Source organism: Cupressus sempervirens, chromosome 10, assembly GCF_028749045.1.
Source record: "Cupressus sempervirens isolate cs-2001-9-10 chromosome 10, ASM2874904v1, whole genome shotgun sequence".
Classification (NCBI taxonomy): Eukaryota; Viridiplantae; Streptophyta; class Pinopsida; order Cupressales; family Cupressaceae; genus Cupressus; species Cupressus sempervirens.
Window position 1 is genome coordinate 797,661,007 of NC_143127.1, and position 15,295 is coordinate 797,676,301.

The following is a 15,295-nucleotide window of genomic DNA, read 5'->3' on the forward strand; positions in this document are numbered from 1 at the left end:
GATATTGAAATTTACCTCTAAAAGATGCCCTTCTTTCAATCTTGGGCATGAATCACTGCAAACTTGGTTTCAAACCAGACTTTTTGATGTTCAGAGTCACCAAGTACTTGAAGAATCAACCTCTTGAAGGCTTGAAAACTGAAGCCAGCACTACTTCTTCAGCATTTATCTCTAGAATTCTTTCTTCTTGACACCAGTAAACCTGAAATCTTCTGATATGAGTCCCACCGGGCATGCCAAAAACTGTTGTCACTTAGGTTTGCACCCTTTTCCAAGGCCTATGCACGAGGACAACCTAGTGAAACATGGAAACAACCTCCAAGCTGTGGGACTTGAACTACGAGGTTGAGTCTCCAGAGAAGGTCGGCTTCCTCTTACTGTCATGGCACACCTATCTATTCTCAAAAGGAAAAGGGGGAAAGAGAGCACTAAAGCGAATCTACCTAGTCTAATCTAAGGTAGTGATGCACCAAAACAGAGTCTTCAGACTCATTTCTGCCCATATATGCACTACAGAACTAGGGTAACATCCAAAGTCATACATTCATTCAGATTTATATCGATCAACAACCACATAAAGATTAGGAGACCAACTGAATAACACTTGGAACAGAAGATTTCACTTTTATATTATTCAATAGGCCAAAGGTAGATATAGTATGTAGACCACTAATCTCAACAATACATCAATGAGAGGAAAAACGATACACATACACGTTGATGGCTGAAAGAGATGATACAGGATGCTTATCTAGCTCAGAGACAAAGGGATTTTTACACTGCAAGTCTGCAAGCAGTAGCAGAGAAAATCAGGAAGAGTCGACCCTAAGAACAGATCACCAACTTGCCTTTATAGATTAGGCATAACTAAAGATTTTTGCATTACATTCACTTCTCACCTACTGGCATTAACTTTCCATCCTGAGAATCCAATCAAAGATCTGATTGAACATGGCCTACATACCAAGAAATCTGATATCCCTCTGAGAAAGAGCCTAGAGAAGACAGGAACGGCGCCACAACATTCCTTGACATGGTAGATGGATCGACTGGATGGATGGAGTGTCTTCTTGCACTTGGCATTCATTCCGAGTTGGTGGCAATTAATCACACCATCAGATTGTGGCAAAACCCAGATTTCTCATCATTCATGATTCGTGCATCCATCAAATCGATCAGTCAACAGGCTTGATGAGCCAACTGGGCCATGCAGGCCAATCACACCTTCGATCTCGCCACCCTGGTAGTCTCTTTACGTTTGACTGGGTGCTTACCACCCTTTCCGTGCGACTGGGCACTATGTCACTATCAAAAAAGTCTTCGAAGATCTCGATAGTGCCATAGCGCCTAAGGGTTTCAACCTGACTGCGCCACCTTTCATCATCTTGTTGTAACCTCACGTTAACCGCCATGTCGACTACAACGATCGCAATGATCGCCAACTGCCAACTGTCCTACTTACTGCGCTTCCAAATTTGAGCCCACGAGGACATGCGGCGCACGGGCGCTAACTCGCTATCATAAAATTCGCGCAATTCCTCCATGGTGAGATAGCGCCTGCCACTGATCTTCGTAGATCTGACGATCACAAAACTTGACCTCCCATGACCCTCCTTCTCTATTGATTCACCAAGCCCACTGATATGTGGCATCTCCTTGTTGGTCTTTTGGTTACTTAAATCTAACTGCACCGGCAGCATGAAATGTGGGCCCGCCAGGACACGTGGCGCACGGGCGCTATGTCATCGATGTTAACTCCCGAGCAGTTCTCGATAGCGAGATATCGCCAGTCGTAGATCCTTACGGATTCGACAATCATGAAGACTCACCATTCCTTCTGAGACTACTAGGCCCGCTATACGCTGTGCACTGACTCATGCACATGGCACTTCCCTATTTGTTTTGATGAAACACCAGCTGGCAACCCAAGACCTTGAGATTTACACGTGTCCCCATCCGATTTGCTATCCTGATGTCGGGTTGACAAATTGTGCTATAGAGTACCGAAAGAACCCATCTGCCTGATCATTCCTCACCACGGTGAACTTTCCATTTGGGTGCTATGTCGCCATCGGAAAACGCATTGGTTTTCCTTTGGCGCCATGGCGCCTTGCCATTTTTTGAAACCTCTGAGCCATGAAACTTGTTTGCCACCGCCGTGAAACTTTTGACCTGTCGTACTCTGCGATCTGCAATCGGACCCATCCCACTCGGCGCCACCCCTGTGACTGCACCGCACTCTGGATGACACCTGGCAATCCTTGGTGAGACTTGGTCTTGTCGATCCACATGGCGGATGGTCACTATGTCGCCATGATAAAATCCGTGCATATCCGCCATAGCAAGATGGTGCCATCTGTCGATGTGACCCAATCCCACAATCGTGAGGACTCATTGTACCTCATGATTCTGCCCTCCATGTCGATACACCTGGCATCGCCTTGAGATACGGCCCCACCTGACACGTGTCACCAGGGTGTGATGTCGCTGTCATCACCCTCATGCAACTGCTCCATAGCGTGATGGCGCTTACCGTCGATCCAAGTTGATCTGACGGAGGAGATCGTAAACCCTGACTGTGTTAGCCATGCCGACAGAAACTCTGACCTGGCACATGTGGTTCCTTCTAATTTGTTGCTGCGACACCTGATTCTGCTGGTCGTTGGAACTTGCCACCGTGAATATTTCCGCCAGGCGCTATGTCGCTATGGAGATTTTTCGATCGATATGCGATAGCGACATAGCGCCAAGGGCATCAGAGAACTTTTTTGACCCGCCAAATGCCAAACCCATCCCTGCAACGTGTCAACAAGGCGTCATTGTGCCATCATAAATATCGTGTATTTCTTTTATAGTGCGATGGTGCCAACCGTCGGTACCGCTTAGATCTAACGGCCAAAAACTCACGGGTCGTAATACTAATCTGAGACTAACCATTGCATGAGCCATGCATTCAAATTTTAATCCTTGGCGGTAAAACCAGAGGTAACATGTACCAAGGGATTTGAAATTTTGTATACTGCAAATGATGATTTCAAGTTGGTGGGTTATACTAATAGTGATTGGGCTGGAAGCTTAGATGATAGGAAGAGCACTTTCGGATATATGTTTCATTTGGGATCGGGTGCAATTTCATGGGCATCCAAGAAGAAACCTATTGTTGCTCAATCTATAGCATAGGGTGAATACATAGCAACAAATGCAGCAGCATGTCAAGCAATTTGGCTAAGGAGGGTCTTGACAAATTTGAATGAAAGGCAAGAGGATGGAACCACAATTTATTGTGACAACATCTCATCTATTGCATTGTCCAAGAATCTAGTCTTCCATTGGAGAAGTAAACACATAGAGATTAGATATCACTTCATCAGAGAGTTGGTGGAGAATGAGGATATCAAAATGGAATTTTTTTAAGTCTGAGTAGCAGCTAGCATACATTTTTACCAAGCCATTAGGCGTTGGAACTTTTGTACACCTAAGAGAGAGTCTTGGTGTAGTTGATTTGGATCAGTAGTGATCTTTTTTTGTTTGGCTTGGGATAAAGGGGGAGTGTTCGAATATTAATTATTATTGGTCATTTCTCCTTGGAGCCAAACACCCACCTACCACCTGATGACTAACAGAACAAATAGAAACATAAATGCGGTGGGTGAATTTTCAAATTTAGAAATGAGGGGGAAAATATTTTTCAAATATAACAAAAGGAATGTTCTATTCATTTGAGCAGTAGACAGAGACAGTGAGAAGAAGAGCTCAGAAGTTGCAAAGAGTAGAGAAAGTGATCAGCAAATCTAGTTTGTTGCAAGGACAGAGGAAGTTCATTTCATGCCTGTAGTTGCACGTGTTTCTCCTCTGATCATTCTGTAAGTTCATAGTTCATAGTGTATTGTTTCATTCGTCTTGTTGAAGCAGTGATTGCTCCAAGCATTATTGTATGTAGCCATTAGAGCTGCAAGTTTGAAGTTTTATCAGTTTAAAGTTTAGGGTTATTTTAGGGTTTTTTTGGTTGAAGTTGAATGCTCCCAGATCTTGTATTAGTTTGAATTAAAGTTAAATAGAAAGCAAGCAGGCATACTTGAACCTATTGCTCTTTCCTTGTTCATTGGATTTGTGAAGTTTATTGTTGAATATTTTAAGCTTTGGGTCTCTGGTTTTAATGGTGAACATATTCATGTCATAATCCTGCAGTTGGTATTGGCTTTGGTAGAAGTCATTCTCTGTAGTGGCTACCGAGTTCACTCGGTGCCTTCTTCTACCGAGTTCCACTCTCCTGTGCCTACCGAGTTGCTCTTCAACCGAGCTCACTCGATATCCAGTATCTACCGAGTTTCTTCATTTATCGAGCTCACTCGGTATCCTTTGGTTACCGAGTTGTTTATCCTTCATTTACTAAACTCAATCGGTAAAATCTCCTACCACCTATTTTCTTTGGTTACCGAGAAAATTTTGTCACTCAGTAATCGTTGTTAACAAGCAGATTTTTAGGTTTAGGGTTGTGAGTTTTTGAAGTTGTATTAATATTTCTCACACTTTTGGCATTGTGGTTCACTAGTGTTCAATTTGTATCAGCAAAAAATGTCGTGATTACATGACACTACAAATTCAATGTGGGTTATAAATGTTTCTATGGAATGAGTTGAATGACGGATTATTGTTTAGGAATGTCATGATTGATTTAGTTATTCTATACATGTACAGATTCAAATGGTGAATGTGACCCACCTTTGCACTACGAAAGCCCTCTTGACTGTGAACGGGCAATATTCGGGGCCTGCAATAGTTGCTCGAGAAGGGGATTGCGTGGTTGTGAATGTAATAAATAATGATCAAAACAATGTTAGCATACATTGGTATCTCTTCTCCTCCCTTATTCACTTGATAAAAGTAATGTTATATGCTGATATATTACTTAGTTATAAGCGAGTGCACCTTATGAAATGCTCAGGCATGGAGTTTGGTAGCTTAGATTAGGGTGGGCGGATGGTCATGCTTATGTCACTCAGTGCCCAATTCAAATCGGGCAAAGTTATGTGTACAAATTTATGATCAAAAGGTAGAGAGGAACACTATGGTGGCATGCCCACATTTCGTGGTTGCGAGCAAGCTTACATGGGCCCATTATCCTTTACCAAAAAAAGAATGCTTCTTACCCATTCCCTTGCCCACACCAAGAAGTGCCTATTGTTTTTGGTATGTTTGCTTAAGACAATAAATGTGTTGCCAGTTTACACTATTACTGCTAAATTTAATATGAAAATGGAAATACTGTTGTTGCATTGCGGATTGCAGGCGAGTGGTGGAATGCAGTCACTGAGACTGTTACCAATCAAGCAATGCAAAGTGGAGTGCAAGCTAATGTGTCAGATGCGTATACCATTAATGGACTCCCTGGGCTTATGTATAACTGTTCCGCCAACGGTGAGGGTGGGCAATTACAAACTATAATGTTCATTTGTATAAATATTGTATATAATTGTAAAAAATGCTTAATTCATCTATAATGCAACTACATTCAAGCTCAAAGTGGTCCCTGGGAAAACATACCTGCTCCATCTAGTTAATGTTGCACTCAATGACGACTTATTTTTTGGAATCCCCAACCACACATTGACTATGGTAGAAGCTGACGCTGTGTATGTCAAGCATTTCCAAATCAATGTTGCTCTGATCACTCCTGGTCAAACTAGCAACATCCTCTTAACAGGTATGTCTTAGTCACAGAATGCAACATTCCTCATGTTCGCCTACCCTTTCGCTATGGGTAGTGTAGCTTTTGATAATTCGACCAGCATTGGAGTTTTGGAGTATGTTTCTAATGCCAATACCTCTTCTCTTCCCATGATGAAACCAACACTTCCAGCCCCTAAAGATACCTCCTTTGTTGCTAATTTCAGCCAAAAGATGAGAAGTTTGGGCAATCGAAAATTCCCCGTAGCAGCTGTTCATCTGAAGGTGGATAGACAATTCCTATTCAGAATGGAGTTTGGGCTAAATCCATGTCCCCAAGGACAGACTTTCCAAGGTCCTAATAACACCAAATTTGCAGCCACTATTAACAACATATCCTTCATTCTGCCCACCACCGCCCTTCTTCAAGCACACTACTATGGTCAATCTAACGGACTCTATAACACCACTTTCCCTGACAATGTAATGACCCTTTCCAATAGGCCCTTTAAAAAAACCCTAAATTTAATACATTGCTGAAAGTATATTGCTGAATAAAAGAAATAATAGCACCAATGTATTCATTCAATGAAAACCAAATGTTTTTACAAATGATATGGCAATTTTTAGCACCAAAACATTATGACATGGCACATTACAAAGAAACCCTAACTGGCTGTATACAATTGAGAACTTTTTGCAACTACAGATTGAAATGAAGAACCTGGATTGATCAAATGCTAGAGATTGAATGCTAAAGATGATATGATGAAAGTGCAACTCCAACTGAAACTCCAAACCAGCAATTGAGCACAAGTGAAAGGACTAAAATATCCTTCCCACCACTACAATAATTCAGGTGATCTTTCACACCCTAAAAATTGCATACCAATTGAGAGTCTTCGTTCTTAATGGCCAATTGTGACTACCTTTAGAAACCCTAGGCTCCACAACGCACATCAAAAAATATCAATATAAATCTTGATGATAGGAAATGAGCCCTCGATGCCTATTTATTCTTTTTTCCTTGATAGGTTGGCCTCCTTTTTAATTTTTTCTCTGCTTCTTCCAGCAACCTCTAGAAGATTTTTTATTTAATCTATAAAGTTACCTTGTAATATAAATATTTTTTAATTGATAACTTTATAATTAACTCCTTAAAAAAATGGGACATTACAGGTCCGCCCCTCCTAAAATTGCTTGGCCTCAAGTAATCTTAGTGTTGGATGTTGCAAAATCACTTCTCCCTCCCAAGTAGTATCTTCAATCTTTCCACTTAACTAGATACTCTTTGATTACTCTCCTGCAAAGCTACTTCTCTCTACTATCCAGAATGGATTCTGGTACTAAGATCAATTTCCCCTCATCATCCAAGGGAGGTAATACTGTAGAAGGCATCACATTCTGACCCAAAGCCTTTTTGAGGCGTGATACATGAAACACATTGTGCACTCTATTGTCTGTGGGAAGTTCCAACTCATAAGCCACCTCACCAACTCGTTTGATGATCCTAAATGGTCCATAATAGCGTGGCTTGAGTTTCTCTACACCACTTTTCTTGAGAGTGGATTGCTTATATGGCTATAACATGAGGTAAACCATATCATTTACCTCAAAACTAAGCTTAGTCCTCTTCTTCTTTGCATATTGCTTTTGTTAGTTTTGAGCTCTAGCAATGTTGTCTCTAAGAGTAGCAGCTATATCCTTACTTTTCTGTAATAGTTCACCTTCATGGGGTACTCAACTGTCTCCCAACAAAAAATATAAGAAAATAGGTGCCTCATAACCATAAAGTGCCATGAAGGGTATCATTTGTATAGTCATATGATATGTTGTATTGTAACAATACTTGCAGAGATATATCCCTCTAACTCAAGCTCGCTATTGATCTACCACATAATTCCTTAAATACCCTTCCACCCATTTGTTTACAATATCTATTTGACCATCAATCTGTGGGTGATAACTAGTACTAGGTGTAAGCTCAGTGCCACACAACCAAAATATCTCCTGCCAAAAGTGACTCATGAAGCGGTTGTCCCTGTCACTCACAATGCTCCGAGGCAAACCATGTAATCTAAAAATCTCCTTGAAGAAGACCTTTGCCACCTGAGTTTCTGAGTATGTAGTAGTGATAGGGAAGAAATGAGCATATTTTGTTAGCCTATCCACCACCACATAGATACAATCACACCCCTGGGCCCTAGGCAAGCCCGTAATAAAATCCATAGAGATGCACTCCCACTTGCTATCAGGAATAGGAAGTGGTTGTAGCAGTCCTACTGGATAAGTGTGCTCTTGTTTGTTCTATTGGAAAACATGACACTCTTTCACATACTGCAAAACATCAGCCTTAAGTCCCTTCTAAGTGAAATGTTCCCATACTAACCTGTAAGTCTTGAAATACCCAGGATGGCCTATTGTAGGTGAATTATGGAATGCTCTCAAAATCAACTACTTCACTTTCGATCTTGGGAATAAGTAAATCCTATTCTTGTAATTGATCAAATTATCTATGAGAGTGTATCTGGTGTCAATTTTTGTTCCCTCCACTATAGTAGAGGCCCACGTGTCTTTGGCATATTCTGCTACAATCAAATATTGCCAATCCTCTGATATCTTAATCATAAAAGTGAAGTGTGGCCTACGGGATAAAGCATCTGCAATAATATTCTGTGTCCCCTTAACATATGTGATATCAAAATCATATGCCTATATAACATACCCACTTCTGCTGATGATCATTCAGGTCCCACTGTCCCAAAAAGTGCCTCAAACTATTATGATCAGTTTTAATACAAAATTTGCCACCCACAAGATATTGTCTGAATTTGGCCAAGGCATGCATGATGGCCAACATCTCCTTATCATATATACTGAATGATCTCTCAGCCCCTCTGAGTTTCCTACTCTCATAAGCTATAGGATGCTTGTCCTGCATGGGTACATCACCAACTCCCTCCCCAAAAGCATCACATTGAAGGTCAAATGGCTTCATGAAATCAGGCAATGCTAATACTGGGCATGTAGTCATTATTTCCTTGAACCACATAAAACACTCCCATGCCTCCCAAGTCCACACAAATGCCCCTTCTTCAAAAAATCTATCATGGGCACTACATGTCGTGAGTAGCCACTAACAAACCTGCGATAAAATCAACATAGACCAAGGAACCCTCTTAACTATGTAAGGTTCTCTGGTGGTGGCCAATCAATAATAGCATGGATCTTTTTAGGATCCATTCGCACTCCTTCTGCACTAATGATGTGTCCAAGATACAACAATTTTTTCATCTCCAAATCACATTTGGACTCCTTGGCATACAAGGACTCACTCTGTAAAATGCTCAATACTGTCTCCAAGTGCTCTAAATGTTCCTGCCATGTCTTGCTATAGATCAAAATATCATCAAAGAACACTAGCACAAATTTCCTCAACTGATGGGGGAAGACCTTGTTCATAGTGGACTGAAAAGTACAGGTGCATTAGTCAAACCAAAAGGCATGACTACAAACTCGAAATGCCCATAATGACATCTGAAAGCAATTTTTTCAATATCTTGCTCTCAAACTCTGATCTGGTGATAGCCTGATCTCAAATCAAGTTTTGTGAAATAACAAGCCCCATGCAATTCATCTATCGACTCATCGATGCGTGGGATGGGATACTTGTTCTTTATAGTTCTCTTATTCAACAACTTGTAATCAATACACATTTCTAGAGTTCCATCCTTATTTTTTACCAAAATAATAGAAGATGCAAAAGGTGACTTACTTGGTCTGATGTGTCCCATCACTAGCAACTCCTTGATGGTCCTCTCAATCTCATCTTTGAGTCATTTTGGGTGTTGGTATGGTATGATCATGACAGGCTTAGCACCTTCCTCAAACTCAATAATGTGCTCAATACCTCTGTTTGGTGGCTTGCCTGGTGGAATCTCACCGAATACCTTCCCATACTTGATTCTCATTTTTTGGATATTTGGATGATATTCAGTCTTATGTTGCTCCCATTGGGTAGGCATCAAGGCGCATATTGTTGCCCACTCTATATTATTATACTTGGCTAATCTCTCCAACCGCCTAAATGAGATAGTCCTGATATCACCATTATGGATAGCCTTCAGCACATGAGTCCTTCCATCCACTACGAATCATATCTCCATATCCTCCAATCTCAAGGTGACCTCCTTCAAAGAATGTCCATTCCATTCATGTTGGCCATATCCCAAGTACTATGTCCATGTCACCCATGTTGACCACATGATAGTCTGCCTTAAACTCATAGTTGTTCAGGCACAAAGGTAGATCTCACACCATCCTATCACAACAAAGAGTATATCCATCAGCTACCTTAACTCTCAATGCCTCGAACTCCTCAATAATGAGTCCACACCTCTCCACAAATTGTGCATCAATGAAATTATGTGTGGCACCTATATCCAATAGAGTAATAACCTTCTATCCTGCCAACAATCCTCGAAATATGAAAGATCCCTCTCTTTGAATACTAGAAAGACGTGCCTCCTATAAATGAATCTCTGGAGCCTCTTTTTTCTCAGCACTATCTACCTCTTGTTCACCCTTTTCCTCATTAGGATCCTCATCATGGTGCTCTGAGCTGTCTAAATCTGAACCCTCGTAATAAGCCCACATCACTCAATTAGCCTTCCCCTTAGGCCTCATAGGAAAATCATGACCAAACTCATAGGGACCTTTGCAAAATAAGCATAGCTTTTTCCTACACAGGTCATTAAGTGTTTCCTTATCCCAAGGTGTAGCTAGCTTTCCTTTTGAGTCACTAACCTTTTCTTTACCCTTGCTGAATTCCCCTTTGTTATCTCTAAATGATGAAGAATCCTTTGAACTAAACTAGTTTGTTGGAGCTACAAGTTCCATACTGCAATTTATCTTCATAGCTTCCTATAATGTAGGAGGATCAAAGGCCTTTACCCACCCCTTGAGTGGTTTAGTTAATCCCTCTGTGAATAAAATGACCAGCCTCCTTTCTCAAATTTCAGGGACCATCTTGCAAGCTTCTAGAAGTCGTTGATAAATTATTCTAAGCCTCCTGACTGTCTCAACTGGGCTAACTCCTGAAAATAAACTTTAGGATTTATTTTTTATCAAACCTTTCTATCAATCTATCCACAAACTCTTGATAAGTGATTACCTGATTGTGTTGCAATGTGATCATGCCATGCGTCCACCAATCATGTGCGACCCCATCTAAGTGTGAAGTGGCATACTTGAGTGCTTCAAATTCTATCATAGTCTTCAAAGATAGGAAAGTATCCACCTTATGAATCCAATCATGAGCAATCATTTTTCCACTGCCATCAAATGTGGGTAACACCAACTTGTTGGTGACCTATTATAACTCACTGTGTTTATCTACTTGCTTCTTCCTAGAAGCTCTATAGTTCAGGTACTTGTCAAATGTCCATCCATCTTGTACATATTCTGGTAATGAATCCCACTCATTCCTTGCTTTTTAAAGTTCATCTACAATATCTATTACCATAGCATCAGGTGTGCGTGCTAGAGTTTCTTCTCTAAATGTAGGACGTGTGGGTCTGTCAGTTATTCTAGACTGTGTCCTATGTTGTGATCCTACTATGCTCCTATCATCTTGGTCATTATTATGATTATTTCTCCTATTTTCCCTAATCAAATGTTGCATCATAACCATCATTGTGTGTGTACTTGCTTCTATTAACTGTAGAAGCCTCTCCTATTGTTGTAAAGTCTCATCATCTTGCACACTTCTGGATGGGCTTTGAGAATGTCTCTCAGCCATATTCTCAATTATGTTGGTTATTTTGTAAAATAAATTAAATAGTAGCTGGGTAACCCTATCAGGCTGGCAGGAAACTGCTTTGATATCACTGTAATGACCCTTTCCAATAGGCCACCTAAAAAAACCCTAAATTTAATACACTGCTGAAAGTATATTGTTGAATGAAAGAAATAATAGTGCCAATGTATTCATTCAATGAAAACCAAATGTTTTTACAAATTATATAACAATTTTTAGCACCAAAACATTATGACATGGCACATTACAAAGAAACGCTAACTGGTTGTATACAATTGATAACTTCTTGCAACTACAGATTGAAATGAAGAACCTAGATTGATCAAATGGTGGAGACTAAATGCTGAAGATGATATGATGAAAGTACAACTCCAACTAAAACTCCAAACCATCAATTGAGCACAAGTGAAAGGATTGAAATATCCTTCCCACCACTGCAATAATTCAGGTGATCTTTCACACCCTAAAAATTGTGTACCAATTGAGAGTCTTCATTCTTAATGGCCAATTGTGACTACCTGCAGAAACCCTAGGCTCCACAACACACATCAGCAAATATCAATATAAATCTCGATGATAGGCAATGAGCCCTGATTGCCTCTTTATTCTTTTTTCCTTGATAGGTTGGCCTCCTTTTTAATTTTTTCTCTACTTCTTCCAGCAACCTCTAGAAGATTTTTTATTTAATATATAAAGTTACCTTATAATATTTTTAAAAAAAAATTGATAACTTTATAATTAACTCCTTCAAAAAAATGGGACATTACTGACAACCCACCATTTCCTTTCAACTACACGGGCACACCTCCTAACAACACATGGACCTTGAACGACACGAGAGTGGAAGTGCTTCCTTTCAACACCAGTGTAGAGCTTTTTCTCGAAGACACCAGCATTGTGACCTTCGAGAGCCATCCTCTGCATCTACATGGCTTCAACTTCTTCATAGTGGGTTAGGTTACGAGAAACTACAATGCTGTCACTGAACCATCCAACTATAATCTAGTGGATCCTCCAAAGAGAAACACGGTTGGAGTTCCCAGTGGAGGTTGGGTGGCTCTTAGATTCCTTGTTGATAATCCAGGTACTACTGCTATCATGAAGTAGGGTTAGCTTTGATTTTTCTCATTTACTTCTTGGTCACATTGCTCAACCCAATTGCATTGTAGGAGTGTGGTTCATGCATTGTCATCTCGAGCTCCATACCAGTTGGGGGTTGAAGATGGCATGGGTTGTTCAAAATGGAAATGGTGGTAGATCTCAATCCCTGCTTCCTCCATCCAAAGATCTTCCCTCTTGTTGATTGCTTTACCGATGTCTTTAGATTCATCGCACTTTTACTAGTTTTTTGTTAGTTCAACATAAAGTTCGAAGAAGAATTAGAAAATGTGTGTCTTGACTTCTCTAGAGAGAATAAGAGGTGGTGTGCCTAGACGTGACACCTCGATGGTGATGTTAAGCTTTTAAATGATACTGATCTTGATCTAAATAATTATTTGTCTACTTGGAACAACAAGAGATGTGTAGGGGATTAAATTTATCAGAGATTAGATAGAATCCTTATTTACACGTGTTGGATAGGGGATCAATGGAATACTAGTTGAAAAGTATCAGATTGGAGAGATTATAAAATATTCTTGATCTCTTCAAAAGCCTCTAACTCTAAAAATTCTTGTGTTAATGTTTCAACATTAATGGTGTAGCATTTGTCTCCTCAAATCTTGGTCTCTAATTCATGTTTCAAAGGGAAACCTTCACATAGTACAACTATGAAATCTTTTTTTCAAGAAATCAAGATTTCTTAATCAAATACTCAAAAGTTGGAACATCCAATGTTTTGGGAATGTTCAAATCAAGAAAATGACAAACATAAGGTCGTTGGATTATATTACTCGCTTCATCTTAGATTAGATACTTACTTTGGAGTTGAGAGAAAAGGTGGTCAAGGCAATAAAATATCTTATCCACCACATGCCTAAATAAAAGAACTTATTTTTATAGAGGTTCAATAAAATATCCACCACATGCCTAAATAAAATATCTTATCCACCAATGTTTGACATTAGTGAAGATAATGTAATCTTGTATGTTTTCTTCTCAATGAAATAATTTTTTTCTCAGTATAAAGTGATGTTGTAATCTAAGGAACAAACTTCCTAATATGAATTAATGTATCTAACCAACTCAATAACAATACCTACTAAGTAATAATATATAGCATTGTTGTGTTTTCTATAGAGAATATGAAGAATCTGTGGACAATTGATTCAACCTTGGTATAGTGATATATAAACGTGTAAAAGAACTTCACAACTATTAAAAAAACCTTCACAATTAAACTAGTTCATATTATAGAGGATGAGACAATATGGAAGTTTTTAACAAAGAACATCATTATCGCTTGTCATGAAAAGTGTCAATTATTATCACTCTTGACCATAAGGACTCAGAGGCCAAAGAGAAACCTCAATCAACACAAGATGATTGTGTTGATGAAGGTCCATAAAACATGTTAATTTAGAAAGCCTTATAGATTGATGAAATATTGAGCTCGTATTTTTAAATATTTCATTTTATCAAAATTCAAAAGTTAAAAAAGATGAAGTTCAATGTTCTTTTAGAACAAAGATGAGGAGATATAAGTTTTATTCTTAGTAGCTCCAATTCAAGAGCATGTCAAAAGTAGCTTTCAAAAAAATAAATTTGAAGATTTGATAACCACATTGAGTGTTATTAGTGTAATAACTATGATATTTTTCAAAACATCTATTAATATCAAAGGAGATGTGGATTATTTGGTTGAAAACTATTTAGATTAATTAAGATAATAATGTAATAATTTTATTCATAATTTTAAAAAGTTTCTCAAAAGGCTCCCAAGATTTATGATTTTTAGATAGTCGATGTATATTGTAGGTGATGATAAATATAGAGTTATCTACTAGTCTATATGTATCTATAAATTTGAAGTACAAATTGAAAAATGATTGTAGGGTGCTTATAATGGTAAAGATATTGTAAATGTTTTTACTATAGAAGGAGAAAAGAAATATATGTTGGACATGTTTTGTTCAATATTAAAGTGCCACACGTATATTTCAATATTGTTTCTTCTAATAATAACCTAAAATAATACTTTTCATTACAAAAAAACACAAATATTAATCACTACTAAGAAAACCAAGTCCTCATAGGTTTTCAATTGTTTCTTCTATAAAAGAATAGATAAACAAAATGTTGCAATTGGATAATGTAATGATCACATGATTGAAAATCGAAGATACACATATTTAGCCATTAATTTCTTTACATCACAAATAAGCATAAGTACTCGCCCACTTTTATAAATTAAAAATATTCAGCGCATGATGTTTACACATAGATTTTTTATTTTCTTCCACATAGAGTATTTCATAGAAAATAGATACATCAATGCAAGAACATAATCATGAAACATTATTGAGAAGATGCATAATAAGATACTATGAACCATACAATCATCTGACCACATGAACTTGAAGCTACAAGACCATGGTTAAAAATAATTCAACCAACCATTTAGAACCTTGTGGCCCACTCCATCAATCTAGGAGATAACATTTGACCCCATGCAAAGTTCAACCACATACAATGAAATAACATAGGAAACCCTCACAAGAAGTGACATTGGAAAAATACAAGGGTAACAATGAAAATACAAAAGAGAAACATGTACTAACATCTCATACTAGAGGACAATATTAAAAAGAAATAAGAAAATTCCTAGGATACAAATGGAAGGGTGTCATGACATGGTTCCTAGCTAGTGCA

The 15,295-nt window shown here is 38.7% G+C and overlaps 1 pseudogene; it reads left to right on the forward strand.

The window, feature by feature from the left end:
- Nucleotides 1–2,522: 2,522 nt before the first annotated feature.
- On the forward strand, nucleotides 2,523–12,788 carry LOC149536325 (laccase-4-like; annotated as a pseudogene).
- The last annotated feature ends 2,507 nt before the right edge of the window (nucleotides 12,789–15,295 follow it).